The 15,683-nt window shown below is 38.5% G+C and overlaps 1 protein-coding gene across 1 annotated transcript in view; it reads left to right on the plus strand.

Annotated features, from left to right (window-relative positions):
- Positions 1-15,683, plus strand: part of LOC111178377 (uricase) — a 97,337-nt gene that overhangs the window by 14,494 nt on the left and 67,160 nt on the right. Inside the window, exon 1 of the mRNA XM_022580969.2 lies at positions 1-15,683. This exon is cut by the window's left edge and continues 14,494 nt beyond it; it is cut by the window's right edge and continues 31,218 nt beyond it. The gene's annotated coding sequence lies outside the window, so the exon portion shown is untranslated.

The raw sequence follows: 15,683 nt of genomic DNA on the forward strand, positions 1-15,683 counted from the left end.
AAGCCCCATGTTTAATGCTGAGGGAAGAGGAGGGGAGCAAATAGAAGGCCCCTTTCTTTTTTATTGCTGGTAATTAGATTTTGCCATCATATCAGACCACACCCTTCTGGGGAGGCAATGGGGGTATAGAGGAAAGTTCAGGAGCTTTCAAATCCTTCATTTTTTTTTTTTTTTTGTCATTGATCTATGCTTCCCCCCCCTTCTTTATTTCTTCTCTCTCTTTCTAATTTATTTATTTTATTTATTTCTGGCTGTGTTGGGTCTTTGTTGCTGCACGTGGCCAGCGGGGGCTACTCTTCGTTGCGGTGTGTGGTGGCTTCTTTTGTTGTGGAACACGGGCTCTAGAGCACGGGCTTAGTTGCTCTGCGGCATGTGGGATCTTTCCGGACCAGGGATCGAACCTGTGTCCCCTGCATTGGCAGGTGTATTCTTAACCACTGCACCACCAGGGAAGTCCCTCTTTCTTCTCTTGACAGTACCTTTAGGCTCCTAAAATGTGCTTGGTGTTGTCAGCTCCTGGGGTCACAACACTAAATTACACAGTACGGTGCGTACGGCCTGGGGAGGATTCCCATTCCATCTTTGCCATTTACTAACTGAGCGACCTTTGTCAAAGCACTTAAAGTCTCTGAGCTTCAGTTTCATCTTTTGTGAAATGGGAGTAATAGTAGCTCTTCACAGAGTAGCAACAACCAAATAATTATATGAGATAACATGTGCAAATTACCTCCCCAGAGTGCCTGGCACAGACTAGGGGCTTCAAAAAATGGGACCCCATTATAGATTCCCATCTTTATAGTCATTATAACCTGATATTTAGGTTCATTTTCCCACATTCTATGAGGAATTCTCTGAGGGTTTTGACGTCTGGCTCTAAATTTCATTCTGCCTCAGTCAGCAATTCATAGGCCAACAATGGCATCCCAGAGATGCTGAATTCTCAAAGCCCCATCCATACTCCAGCTTCTGTCCTTCAACCTCTCTCTCCAAGTTCACTGTCCCACTAAATGGGATTTTCAGTTCCTTTGACATCTCTGGTCTCTGGATGTCATCTCAGCTTCCCAAACTGTCAGCCTTCCGCACTCCACCCCATCCCTTCTCTCCGCCAGCTTCATTTCCTTTCATGTTCCTCCTGCACACCACAGCCAAACATTCGCTGCCACAGTCTCACCAGGACATTACTCATTGCATTGGCCGTGGCAATCTATCACTCTTAATCAGCCCAATTACTTGTTTTTTTTCTTCTCATACCTTTGGTTTACCCGTTGCTGCTGGAGAAAAGCACTCAACCATGCCGCCACTCATCTCCTTCAGTTTATATTTCCAGTCTTACTGTCCTCTCAATACTGCCCAGGGATTCTTTTACAAACCTTTGGTCGGTTTGACTTTCCTTTCCTCCTACAGAACTACACCAGCATAAAACCTTTACTGTTCTCCTTAAACCCTCATTTCAATGCTGTCCTCCTGAAAACACCACCCCCATCACCATCCGAAAGTCATTTGTACTTCCTCCCTTAACTGTCCAGCTGTCCAAGAAGAACATATACTCTTACTCTTTTCTAAGACTCAGCCTTGATTCTTTCCCCTCCCAACTTCTCTTGAGCCTGTCAACCAATCACTTCTTCTCTCATCTGTCTCTCCCTCTTCATTGGTTCTTCCTCATTAACCTTCAAACATGTTCAAGTCAGCCAGTCTTAGGAAAGTTTCTCCTGCCTCACTCTCTCCTCTGGGCACCACCCTGTTTCTCTCTTCTACTTCAATGCCAGATTTCTCAATAGTGTTGTTTATCCTCATCACTTTTACTTTTTTATCTATCATTTAAACTGTCACTAGAATTGAGTTTGGCCTTCACCACTATACTCCCTTGGGGTCACCAGGGATCTTCTAAATAGCAAAGCCAATGGTTTCTTTAAGTTATCATCCTTCTTGGCTTCTCTTTGGTTTTTGACACTGTTGACTTCTTCTTGAAATTTTCTCCTACTTTGATCAATCTGATAATAATTTCTTTTAGTTTTCCTCCAAAATATCAGAGGATTCTGTCTCAGTTTCCACTAATGGTTCCTTTTCTGACCATTCTTTAAATTTTGGTGATGTTCCCCAAGTTTCCATTTCCAGCCCTCTTCTCTTCATTTTCTTTATTTTCTCTTTGGATGATCTCACCCATACCTATGATTTTAACTCTGATATGTAGGCTGGTGATTTTTAAATCTGTGACTCCATTTCTAAATCCCTCTCCTAAACTCTACTCTTTGTGGTAATAGCTAAGTGGATAAGTTGTAGACCCTTCAAATTCAGTGGAGCTTACCTGCCCCTCCTTAATCTGATCACCCCATCCCTACCACTTCTCAGTTTTAATGTTAGATGCTTTCAGTAATTTCCATGGTGAAATAAACTAAGGTCTTTGTAGAATTCTCTTTCTTTCTCCCTCTCCACCATTACAAGTAACTAGTGATTAGCAAAAGTTACTAGTTAATATTATAAGCAATTTCCTACCCCTGGACTTTTCAAAAATTCAAATTGCACCCAGAATTTAAATTATCAAGGCGGGAAAAGTCAATCACCAGGTTCACCTGAGTTGAAGAGACAAAACAAAGAAATGGCCCTAAGAAGTGAGAAACCTGGCACTTAGTCAGGATTTGCCTTATGTCTCGTCATGTGCAGCAGGAAAGGAAATTTCCAGTGTCGTTTAAATAAGTTTCTAATATCCTTGGAATACAATTTTGCAGGTAAGGTCTAAAGCTATTAACTAGCTACGTCCAATTGCCTTATTTTTTGTTTTGTTTTAAAATGAAAAAACAAAAACTAACCTGGGCATCTCGGTCAGCAGGGGGAGCACTACTGCTTTGCTCTGGGAAGCTTTTCACCAAGGCAACGACTATCTTTAATATAGATCACATCCTAGCAACGAGGAGGAAAAAAACAATGATATGATAGATAAATTTGCTCCCTTGTGGTTGCAATTTTTAAAAATAGCTTTTTCTGCCTTTGTAATTCAATAGTGTTTGCTTAGTAAGGTGTCATCTGCTGTCTTTTCATCTTCTCTGTCCTGCCTTTCAGTCACATTCTAATTAGAGAGATGTGTTTATTTAATCCAGGAGACAGGGTTTAAAATGGGTCGTGGAGGCTAGTGTAACAGCACCTAGTGAGTATTTAGGCTGTGTCTATGTGACACAGAAACGAAGACACTGACGCTCATTTTATTTAAACTGGTCAATACAGTGAAAGAAATCGGTCAAACCAGATTACTGTCTAAAAATGACCTTTTGTTTAAGCAAATTGATTCAAGGATATTGAAATGGGGACATAGTGTCCTTCTCAGACTGAGCTGGAGTGAAGCCTATCAAGCAAGCGTGGCAGCGTTGTGAAAAAAGAGTCAGGAGACCAGGCTGTCATCTGGATTCTGCTCTGTGATCGTGGACAAAACATTTAACTTAACTCTTTGTACCATGATTTCTTCTTTTATTAACTTCATACACTTTTATGAAGAGGAAATGACATAATATATTTGAAAATACCTTGAAAGATCAGGGAATATCTACGTAGTAATTTACACAGAGATCTAGTTTGACACATATATACCTGTATGCACATAGGCTATAGGTGCATACATAGTGCATATATACCCTATGTGCATATATGTATGTATGTGTGTATATATATACATATATATAGCTAAATAGATATATCTGTATAAGATATGTATGTATATATATGAAATGTATATATACACAAGTAAATATATGTGTATAGATTTGTGTATATATGTGTATACATAAATATGAAATCTATACACATAGGAGGTAAAGAGGTAAGAACAATTCTTTCTGAAAGTATTGTACTGTTTATAATAATCATTCCACTCACTCAGAATAATAATAGCTTACAGGTAGAAATAATAAAGAATCCAGGACTCTGTAGATAATCATTTGCTTCCTAAAATTCTTATTTGGTGAGGAGAAGTTTGTATGTCTTATTTCCCATGCACATTTTATAAGGAAAAAATTAGAGATGATGCTTTAACTAAAGCTTATAATATACACCCACCCTTATCTGATAATATACCTGATTAGACACTTTGCCAGTTAACTTTTCCCTTGTCTCATTTGTACCCTGAATAGAAGCACGGCATCAAAATATTTTTGTAAGCATTTTGCGAGAAATAAATGATTAAAAAATATACATGATTCCTAATAAAGAGAAATCTAGTTCAGTATGATGAAAAGTGTGCACCTTATTCACTTAGTTTCTTTTTTTTAATATAAATGTATTTATTTATTTACATTTTTGGCTGCATTGGGTGTTCGTTGCTGTGGCGGCTTTCTCTAGTTGTGGCGAAAGGGGCTACTCTTTGTTGTGGTGCGTGGGCTTCTCATTGCGGTGGCTTCTCTTGTTGCAGAACATGGGCTCTAGGCACGCAGGCTTCAGCAGTTGTGGTGCACGGGCTCAGTAGTTGTGGCTCGTGGGCTCTAGAGCGCAGGCTCAGTAGTTGTGGCGCACGGGCTTAGTTGCCCTGCGGCATGTGGGATTTTCCCGGATCAGGGCTCGAACCTGTGTCCCTGCATTGGCAGGCAGATTCTTAACCACTGCGCCACCAGGGAAGTCCTTTACTTAGTTTCTAAAATGGCTGATTTTTTTTCAATAAATCTTTCTCTTTTTCCAAATGACAAAAAATAATTTAATATGTGACATTAAAATTGTTGCTTTTTAAAGTAGTGTATTTTAGAGAAACAAATGGAATAGCTTTCATTTTTACCAATATATTCCTCCATTTTAAATGCAGTTGGATCTAATTTGATCTGTGACTAGTTAACTCAGTGGTTCAAAGTGAGGTGCTAATGAAGTCAAAGTAATAAATTTAATTCCTATGTGATTTAGGTTTATGCATTACTGTGGTCACAGACACACACATCCCTAATCCTAACTAGTCATTCATGCTACAAATAATTATTGCCCTCCAGAACTGAGACCAGACAATGAGATGTCATCTATATAAGCAAAAACTATCTTCATCAATAAGAGGTAACCAACTAAAGTCCTTTACCCTACTTCTAAGTGTTTTCAGTGTCATTTTGGAACAGTTCATTCACAATTATATTTCATATTTATGTAGTGCTTAGGAAAGGTTATAGGTTGAAGAATTCCAGGTATTTTACTTGAACCCTTTAGGAAAACTGATATCATCTCAGACAAAAAGCTGAAATGCAGTGAAAAATATCCTGGACTGGGAACCGGACATACTGTATTTGAATCCCAACTCTTCCATTTACCACTTTTGAGCACTTAGACAAGTCACTTAGCATTTTCCAGCCTCAGTTTTCTGATGGAAGAAGGGAGAGAAATACCTATCTCCCAGCTTATTGGAGGGATTAAATAAGATCATATATGTAAAGTACTAAGCATAAGACTTGGCACAGAGTAAGTACTCGGTAAATAGTAGCCATCTTTATCCACCTCATCATTATTATAGCTCCTATCAAAGAGATATTGTAAGAATTAAATGAATTCTTTCTTGAACTGAAAATATTTTATATACCATTAAGCATTAAATTCATGTAAAATCTATCTCACTAGAAGGAAATGATGCTAAGAAAAGTTAAATGATTTCTTTGTTCATGAATTAAAAGTTCATTTGGCAAGTTATTGTGTATTATGCACAAAATACTTGGATAGGGCTCAAAAAGTCTCATATGAGACTTTCTCTTCTGGGTAAGATATAGTACGCCATGGCAGGCCAACACTCCTCCCAGTACAACAACTAGGGTAATCTGGATAAATGACAAAAATTATATTTTAAAGGCATCAAGTTGCTATGGAAGCAATAAGGATTAGATGAACTAAAATTTCAGAGAGAGTAGAGTCCTTTCTAAAGTGAGTTGACTCTGTGTGATATTTGTTCCCAAAGGTGTTTGCTGATTCTGAGTGTGGGATGATAGGTTTGTTTAGGCAGAGAACCTCTGCTGGGGCAGAGAAAAAGCAGTAAAGTTCTTAGCAAGTATAATAGGATGATGGGACAAATAGGAAGGAGAAGACTCAAACACATGGCATATTTCCCCCATAACATATTTGCTGAATTCTGGTACTGCACAGGAGGCTACAGAGCTAGGGCAAAAGCTTCAAAAGGCAGAGTGAAATCTACCTCCCTTAGTCTTGAAATGCTTAGGAAACAAAGGCCCTCTGAGGAAGACTTTGCCTCCAGTATCTCCTCAAGACATTTACCAGATATTTAAGCTGTGCAGGACAGAAGTCTGATGAGCTGGGCTGGAATTTCTGAAGGGCAGAGCTGGATCTCTTGTAGTCTTTCGGGGCTGAGGAGTTGAAGATCCTTAGGTTTACAATCACAAGCCCAGGAGAGCCATATGCTAGGATGGCAGATCAGAGGTAGAGCAAGTCTTAGTAAAACTACAATTCAGGCTCAATGCACCTCAATTTCTCAATATAATGAAAGTGACCAACTCCTTACTCTCTCTGCCTAACAGAGGAAAGGTGAGGCCCTCTTTGGTAGAAGGTAACATTTGGAATCTTCATGATATTTTTATGCCTAATGTCTGGTATATAATATAAAATTAGTGGACATTTGATAAGGCAATAAAATGTGACTAATAATCAAGAGAAAATGCAGATAATAGAAGTAGGCCCATTGATGATCTAGATATCAAAATCAGCAGTCAAGAACTATAAAATAATTCAGAGCATAAAGAGGAAGCCAACAAAGGCACCAACAATTTCAATACAGAGTAACAATCACTTATGATTGATCTATGGTTTGTGGGGGAATGTCCTCACTCAAGAGAAATTATCCTGTTTCTCTCCATTTCATGGAGGGTGCTGGTAAGATAAAGGGAAGAATGATCTTTGGACTGTACAACAGGACCAGGGCCTCATGACCTGAATTGTGAGTGAGAATAAATCCAGATCACCAAATACAAAATTCCAAAGAAGATCCAAGGAGTACAAGCAAAAAGTTCAGGAATCAGTAACTGACGTGTGAAGGTGAGGACTGAAGACTTACCCTGTCCAACAAAGCAGCACACAGGAGGCAGGCTGGAGGGCATATATTTGAGAGATATTAAGGAAGCAGAATCAAGAAGAGATGGTGGTTGTTTGGATGAGTGAGTGAAGGAAAGGGAAGAATCTATGGTGTTATTGATGAGTGGTTCCTAGACAGGGAAAAACCAAGGAGGAGGAGGTCTGAAGAACAAGACTTGAATATGGGACATTTTAAGTACCATCCAGGTGGAGACGTTCATTCACATTGGTTTACAGACTCACATGCACATAAATAAACACAAGTAAGAACTTTGTCAGAAATATAGATATAGGTGTCACCAAAGAAATAGCGGAGAATGTTTCAAATGAGACAATAGCCAGAGATAGAACCCTAAGAAATATTGACATTTGAGGGTTCAGATGGGAAAGGTAAACTTGAAAAGGGACCCGGGTAGGACAGAGGTAGCAAGAAAATAAAGCAAAAAGCATCACAGGAGCCTGGAGGAAAGCATGGCTTAAGAAATGGGGCACAGTCAACTGTGCAAATGCAAATATGAAAAAAATAAGATTAAAACTTAAAAAAAAAGAAAGCATTGGAAAGTAGCAAGGAATTTCTTGGAGAAGTGGCCACAAGATTCAGGGCTGTTCCTAAAAGTTTGATTATGAAGGAAAGGAAAGGCATACATAGGTCAGTGCTGGGAGAGGGTGGGGTACTGTAGGACCTAGGCAGGTTTTTTGGTTTGTTTTGTTTTCAAGCTGGGAGAGACTTGAACATGCTTATATGCTGAAGACAAAGATCTAGTAGAGAGCAAGGGGCTGAAAATGAGGGAGAAGGTAAATAATGGCGTCGGTTCCCGGAAGAAATAGGAAGATATGGGATTTGGTTTAAAAATAGGTATATAATGTCTATATGTATATACTTATATATCAATAAGACTATATAGGTAAAAATCAATTCTCTGGATGGGATTTTTAATATAATGGTATGGAATATATTTTATATATGGAATATATAAAATGTATATAATATTTTAAGTGGAGGTGCTATTAGCAGCCAACATGATATAACCCAAACTTAAATGCCACCTTTAAAACTTTATTTTGGAGAGTGATTTTCCAAAATGCTTTACTTTGCCTTCTTAAACAAAACGTTCTGAACATAATTTGACCTTTGCTTGATGACTCGCTCTGAACATCAATCATTGTCCAATGCTATAATACTGCTGTGCCCTCAGGAACATTTGAGGTCCTCAGGGCTCTTAGCCCAATGCTAAATGGCTCCAGACAGCTGTGCATTTACAGTTCTTCTGTCTTCTCACCCTGTCATTTGTCACTTCTCTGCTGTTTTCAGTGTGTCCTGACTCACTGAGGGCTTCTCATATGTTGCCCTCACTATGTATGCACCTGCCGAGTGAGGGCCCGAGAGTGGCTCCGGCCATCCCCAGAGAGCAGACACAGACGTGGGGACAGCTTGTTCAGCCACTCGGGTGCCTTTATGCGGAGTCCTGGCCCAAAGGGACTCGGGCCTTCCTGCCTCCAGGTCTCCAGAGGAAGCTTCAGTTGGGAGCTGAGGGCACTGCAAGTCTGACTTCTTGGATAGAGACACAACTGGCAAGCCCTCCAGCTGGGCCCAGACTGTCCTTGGTCACCAGGCACTCTTCCTTCTCCTGGAGGTGTGTACACCTGAGTCATCAGGAGGCTCTGATTAAACCCTCATTTGCATATGGCACTGCTGTAAATGAGTCACAAAACCTGACCAGTGTTTTGTTTTTGTTCTTCTGTCAGTGAGGCCAAATTATTTTGGCCCTGGTAAAAGTGGCTGGATTTTAATAGCTTCCTTTCCTATTCTTTAGGAAACATCTACTCCAGAGACAGATTACCCGATAGTTAGAATCTTTGTCTAATATCCCTGGTAGGAGATGTACCTCTCTCTCTCTTTGACTGAGTAGGCCCTCTACACACACAGGTATCCACAAAAGCAGAGGCAGAAACCAGGTGGTAACTGCTGCTCCTTCCCTGCAATTGGGCCTGTACACCGACATCCATATTAACTGCCTGGATGGTTTTGACTAATTCTTCCGGTTCCTTCCCCATTCCTAAGGTCTTGCATAGATAAGAGGGAGTTGGCCCCTGGGGGTTCAGAGTTATGAAGGAAACCAGAACGTTACTCCAAAATATACCACTTTGGCAGAAGGATTATTTTAAGCCAAAGGCACTTGAAAAAACAGCAAGTAGCACTTGAAAAAACAGCAAGCACAAGAAGGGTGCTCTGACCTCCGCTTTTCTTCCTAAAAGCAGGAGATAAAGCTTCCATGTGAAAGATGTCCTCCCTCTACCAGGAGGAAAGAAACATTCTTATCACCCGAAGTGGGGAGTTGAGGCTGAGAGAATTCTGTACAAACAGACCTTGAAGTGGGGAGTTGAGGCTGAGAGAATTCTGTACAAACAGACCACGTTAAAATGACTCTTCTTTTTTAACCTCCCCATATTTTTGAGTTACTTTTCTACAGTTGCTTTTGGCTGTTCAACCTCGTGTAAAAGCATTTAGGTTTCACCACTTCTTTGGGTCTTCATTTCCTTATGAAGACCCCCATGTCACATAAAACTTATATTAAATAAAACTTGTATGATTTTCTCCTGTTAAATCCGTCTTATGTCAGTTTAATTCTTAGACCTGGCTGGAAACTCTAACAGGGTAAAGTTTTGCTTCCCTTACAGTTACTTCTGGAAAATTATAGCTTTGCCTCTGGAAGAAGTGGTCAGAATTTTCTGTTGTCCTCTCCTTTAGAATGTCTAGTAAATCTCTAGAAGCAGAGGGTTGTGTAGCTGTACATCAGGCATCAACATACAGGTGGACTCACATTTTCAGAGGCAGATGTGATGTAGTCAGTGGTATTCGCAGGGGCTGTCAATGGGTTTCTCAGCAGTCACTTGCCATGACATTACCAATGGCAAATGTCGCTATCCAGCACTTATATAGCACCTATTAGGTGCGCAATGATTATTGAATCGTCAATAATGAGATCCTGGAGGCTGTAAAAGTCAAAATAGCTTCCTGCTTCTCTTGCTCCAAAGCATTTTTTTCCCCTTTGGTGTTATGTAATAAGCTTTGTGGGAGCAGTTGGTTACGGTGGTAAAATCTACTTCCAAGTAAGAGAATAAAAAATTGAAATTGATAAAAAACAGTTACATTTGATCAAAAAGACACCTTTTTGTGTAAACCCATAGACGTGTGTATTCATAGATACATAGAAAAATCATTTGAAAAAACGTACATAAGAATATTAACAGTAGTTTTGTATGGGTAATGGTGGAAGTGCTTTGAAAAGTATTAATTGGCTTTATAGAGGTATAATTTGCATATGAAAAAATATACCCATGTTGAGTATACAGTTCGATGAATTCTGACAATGTATACGCATGTGTAATCACTATCACCGCAAAAAGTTTATCCACGTCCCTTTTAATCATTTCTACCTTCCCCACCCTCCAGGCCCAGGCCACCACTGATCTGCTTTCTTTGCAGAAGGACTTTGAATTTTCTTCCTTTTGCTTATCTGTATAATATCCTTCAGTGAACATCTATCTTTTTTTAATAAAGAAAAAAATAAGCTATTTTAAAATTTAAAAACAATTTAGAAACTATGTTAAAAAACAGGAAAGAAATGCAAAAAATTAATCTATGAGATAAAGTTATTTCCAAATTGATTTATATATTTCTCCCGCATAACATATGCACCAAAGGGTAGGATTTTCGTTGTCCTTCTTTGCCCCCTGACTCTAAAGGACTTCCCGCATCCACAAACCCACCCACAGTCCAGTCATTTAGCTGACCCAGAGTCACTCAGCCCAACCCTGCCCACCCCTTTCATGATTCAGTAACCTCTAGGGGTTATAACAATCTTCTCACCCAAAACGGTAAAAAGGGAGATAGCTCCTTTTTCAGAAGGTTGTAGATATATGACATTGATATAATTTATTGCATGGGACAATCATTTAAATTACTTCTTTTCCTTCAATTCTCTTTGAAATACCTCCCAACCATAGAATGATAATTAAACATAGCGGAAGCTTAACACACTCTAGGTGTGTCAAAAAGAGTGCCTTCCATGGATAGCTCTACTGCCAAACCACTGGAAACATTCTGAGACTACAGGAAATGAAGAAACAGTGGTGAATGAAATAGACAGGATCTTGGGATTAGGTAAGGATGCTCCAGACCTAGGAAGCTGGCAGCTTCTCTACCTACAAAGGTTATGAAGAAGATCCAAGATTAGGTATCAGGTACACAGAGTACTTCCATTAAAACCAAAAAAAAAGATCAAATATTTATTGACTACCTGCCTGCCTAGTATCCAGATACAAAATCCTCCTTTGTACCATGTATACTTCAAGTGATACAGTCTAGTAACCTTGATCAGAACAAACGATTTTATTTAGCTAACATTGCCCTAAGCGGGTAGGGATACAATAAACATTGATGCTTATCTTGTATAAGAACTTTTCATATATTATTTTTCTTAATTTTCTCCATTTCACAGATGAGGAAATCAAGGCTTTGAAGGCTTAAATGAATTGTTTGAGGCTGCATGGAAAGCAGCAGAACTGAAATTTAAACCTCCAAAGCCCTGCTCTCATGAAGGGACTCATGCCTGTTTGCTCTGCAAATAATGACAGCAGCGCCCTTTAGTCTACTTATTAATCTTGTATTGAAAGCATTTGCAAAGAATTCTCATGGATGTTTGTAAGGCTTATGCCTGCACCTTCCTCTTCTCTGAGAATATTTCTTATATTCATTTCATTGTGATTCCTCAAGTGTGAGATAAAGTAAAAAATGACTGGCTTTTATTTATTTGTCTATTTGTTATTGAGAAAACACTATCACCATGGAGAAAGGGAACAATTCAAATAAATGGCATTCTCAGTTCCTTTACTTTATTTACACCAATCTGTTAGACTGATTTCTTCACAGGACTGAGTAGTTATTAGAATGTGGTATAGACAGAACAATTGTTTTTCCTTCAACCTCTGAATTAATAAGATTAATTAATACAGTAAATCTTTATTTTTGTCCTGATAGTTTTAAATGGAAGGTGGGGACATTTTTTATGCGCTAAGCACTAAGTGTTTTACAGAGATTATCTTATTTCTATTATTAACATTCTTGTTTTTCAGTTTAGAAAGTGGCTTAGAAAGGTTAAATAATTTGTTGAAGGTCATACAGCTGGTGATTGCTCAAGATCAACAGAGCCAGGTTTCAAATGCAGGCTGTGTGATTCCAGAGCTGTTACACTGTACTGTACCTCTTCCCAGATTCCGCTGGGCTCTCATAGGACGGCATACTGAATTCATTCACGTAACACGAATACATTTGACATTTCCTTCAAAGAGCATCGCAAAAAAAATGTGGGGGGGGGAAAAACAACAAAAATTCAAGCAATATTAGAAATAAATGAGTCAAATGGAAACAGAAGAAAAGAGGGGCCTGTTAACAAGGGAGAGGGAGCAAAATGGGGTTAGGGACAACGGGGATCTTGATCTCTAACCAGCACTGACTAAGGCAAGGAGTTGTGTCGATGCTTTAAAGGATATTAGGCAGAAAGTTACATGGCATGAGCCGATGCCTATAGAGGAATGAGTTATTTTAATTGGCTGGTGTGTGGCTTCTTCTTTTGTAAAGAGAAGTGTCAGAAAGGGTGGGAAGAATGAGACTAAAGGGATGGTCTTTTAAAGTGATTAATTGGAAAGGACTATATTCATTTGAATGTGTAAGTACTGGCAAGATGGATGAGAAATCATTTTAATCCCTTTATGGTGCTGCCTCACAGAGGCCTGTTAACATAAAGTTATAACAACTGGTCTGAATAGAGCATGGTTCTAATAAGGTCACAGTCATATAATAATGTGTCATATAATAACAGTCATATAATAAGTCATAGGGACTGTCTACAGTAGAGGACATCTTTTTCACCTGACCATGCTCACCCATCCACGTGCAGGATGCTGGTGACAACGGATTCTGAGCTAGAGAGTATGTGCAAATTCATTGCCATTGTTACACAGAGACTTCTAGATATCTTGCAAATGTTCAGTAATAGAATCATTTTATGGTACAAAAGCAAATATTTATTGAGCATCTACTATATTTTGTGTTCCCATTACGGAAATAACTATAGTTATTATTAATTTAGGCATGAAATCCTAATAGCTTTTTTAAAATTTAATTTTATTTATTTTTTTATACAGCAGGTTCTTATTAGTCATCCATTTTATTTTATACCCATCAGTATATACATGTCAAGCCCAATCGCCCAATTCATCACACCCCCACCCCCACCCCCCACCGCTTTCCCCCCTTGGTGTCCATATTTTTTCTTCTACTTCTGTGTCTCAATTTCTGCTCTGCAAACCAGTTCATCTGTACCATTTTCTAGGTTCCACATATGTGCGTTAATATATGATATTTGTTTTTCTCTTTCTGACTTACTTCACTCTGTATGACAATCTCTAGATGCAACCACATCTCTACAAATGACCCAATTTCGTTTCTTTTTATGGCTGAGTAACATTCCATTGTATATATGTACCACATCTTCTTTATCCATTCATCTGTCGATGGGCATTTAGGTTGCTTCCATGACCTGGCTATTGTAAATACTGCTGCAATGAACATTAGGATGCATGTGTCTTTTTGAATTATGGTTTTCTATGGGTATATGCCCAGCAGTGGGATTGCTGGGTCATATGGTAATTCTATTTTTAGTTTTTTAAGGAACTTCCATACTGTTCTCCATAGTGGTTGTATCAATTTACATTCCCACCAACAGTGCAAGAGGGTTCCCTTTTCGCCACACCCTCTCCAGCATTTGTTGCTTGTAAATTTTCTGATGATACCCATTCCAACTGGTGTGAGGTGATAACACATTGTCATTTTGATTTCCATTTCTCTAATAATTAGTGATGTTGAACAGCTTTTCATGTGCCTCTTGGCCATCTGTATGTCTTCTTTGGAGAAATGTCTATTTAGGTCTTTGGCCCATTTTTGGATTGGGTTTTTTTTTTTTTTTAATATTGAGCTGCATGAGCTGTTTATATATTTTGGAAATTAATCTTTTGTCTGTTGATTTGTTTGCAAATATTTTCTCCCATTCTGAGGGTTATCTTTTCATCTTGCTTATGGTTTGCTTTGCTGTGCAAAAGCTTTAAGTTTCATTAGGTTCCATTTGTTTATTTTTGTTTTTATTTCCATTACTCTAGGAGATGGATCAAAAATATTTTGCTGTGATTTATGTCAAAGAGTGTTCTTCCTGTGTTTTCCTCTAAGAGTTTTATAGTGCCCAGTCTTACATTTAGGTGTCTAATCCATTTTGAGTTTATTTTTGTGGATGGTGTCAGGGAGTGTTCTAATTTCATTCTTTTACATGTAGCTGTCCAGTTTTCCCAGCACCACTTATTGAAGAGACTGTCTTTTCTCCATTATATATCCTTGCCTCCTTTGGCATAGACTAGTTGACCATAGGTGTGTGGGTTTTTCTCTGGGCTTTCTATCTCGTTCCGTTGATCTATATTTCAGTTTTTATGCCAGTACCATATTGTCTTGATTACTGTAGCTTTGTAGTATAGTCTGAAGTCAGGGAGTCTGATGCCTGCAGCACCGTTTTTTTCCCCTCAAGACTGCTTTGGCTATATGGGGTCTTTTGTGTTTACATACAAATTTTAAGATTTTTTGTTCTAGTTCTGTAAAAAATGCCATTGGTAATTTGATAGGGGTTGCATTGACTCTGTAGATTGCTTTGGGTAGTATAGTCATTTTCACAATATTGATTCTTCCAATCCAAGAACATGGTATATCTCTCCATCAGTTGGTATAATCTTTAATTTCTTTCATCAGTGTCTTATAGTTTTCTGCATACAGGACTTTTGTCTCCTTAAGTATGTTTATTACTAGGTATTTTATTCTTTTTTTGCAATGGTAAATTGGAGTGTTTCCTTAAGTTCACTTTCAGATTTTTCATCATTAGTGTAGAGGAATGCAAGAGATTTCTGTGCATTAATTTTGTATCCTGCTACATTACTAAATTTGTTGATTAGCTCTAGAAGTCTTCTGATTGCATCTTTAGGATTCTCTATGTATAGTATCATGTCATCTGCAAACAGTGACACTTTTACTTCTTCTCTTCCAATTTGTATTCCTTTTATTTCTTTTTCTTCTCTGATTGCCGTGGCTAGGACTTCCAAAACTTTGTTGAATAATAGTGGTGAGAGTAGACATCCTTGTCTTGTTCCTGATCTTAGAGGAAATGCTTTCAGTTTTTCACTATTGAGAATGATGTTTGCTGTGCGTTTCTCGTATATGGCCTTTATTATGTTGAGGGAGGTTCCCTCTATGGCCACTTTCTGGAGAGTTTTTATCATAAATGGGTGTTGAATTTTGTCAAAAGCTTTTTCTGCATCTATTGAGATGATCATATGGTTTTTCTTCTTCAATTTGTTAATATGGTGTATCACATTGATTGATTTTCGTATATTGAAGAATCCTTGCATCCCTGGGGTAAATCCCACTTGATCGTGGTGTATGATTCTTTTAATGTGTTGTTGGATTCTGTTTGCTACTATTTTGTTGAGGATTTTTGCATCTATATTCATCAGTGATACTGGTCTGTAATTTTCTTTTTTTGTAGTATCTTTGTCTGGTT

Source organism: Delphinapterus leucas, chromosome 1, assembly GCF_059928025.1.
Source record: "Delphinapterus leucas isolate spDelLeu-1000000601 "Yukka" chromosome 1, BTC_Dleu_Yukka2, whole genome shotgun sequence".
NCBI lineage: Eukaryota > Metazoa > Chordata > Mammalia > Artiodactyla > Monodontidae > Delphinapterus > Delphinapterus leucas.